Consider the following 733-nt stretch of genomic DNA (forward strand, 5'->3'; position numbering starts at 1 on the left):
CTATCCTGCCTTCATGTCCACCAGGTGCATCTGCACGTTGGTGGCCATGCCACCCCCCATAGCCTCCCTTGGACTATATATAGTTCTGCATGGAACTGACAGAATTCATCCCACTGAACAAGTTGCCACATGAGCCATATGTGCAAGAAGTTTGTGGGCTCTCCAATCATACTTCAGTCAATCCGCCGGTGCCTTTTTGGCTGAGGCTGTTCTGCAATACAGCAGTTGAAATGCAACCAGAATTCACTCATGCTGATAGTCCAAGTTATAAACAAGCACCATATATAGCTGTTGTTATTTTGAGGTATGTTCCTTCTATTCCTGCTTTCTGGAGAGTTTTTTTTTTTTTTTTTTGATCATAAATGGGTCTTGAATTTTATCAAAGGCTTTTCTGCATCTATTGAGATAACCATATGGTTTTTACCTTTCAATTTGTTAATGTGGTGTATTACATTGATTGATTTGCAGATATTAAAGAATCCTTGCATTCCTAGGATAAAGCCCACTTGGTCATGATGTATGATCATTTTAATATGTTGTTAGATTCTGTTTGCTAGAATTTTGATAAGGCTGTTTGCATCTATGTTCATCAGTGATAACCCAGAGCAAACATTATCCTCAATGGTGGAAAATTGAAAGCAGGACCCCTAAAGTCAGGAACAATGCAAGGGTACCCACTCTCAACACACTATTCAACATAGTTTTGGAAGTTTGGGCCACAGCAATCAGACAA

General features: G+C 39.7%; 1 pseudogene; it reads right to left on the bottom strand.

The window, feature by feature from the left end:
- LOC102404600 lies at positions 1-251 on the bottom strand (annotated as a pseudogene).
- Positions 252-733: the final 482 nt, after the last annotated feature.

The sequence above is a fragment of the Bubalus bubalis genome, chromosome X (assembly GCF_019923935.1).
Source record: "Bubalus bubalis isolate 160015118507 breed Murrah chromosome X, NDDB_SH_1, whole genome shotgun sequence".
NCBI classification, from domain to species: domain Eukaryota; kingdom Metazoa; phylum Chordata; class Mammalia; order Artiodactyla; family Bovidae; genus Bubalus; species Bubalus bubalis.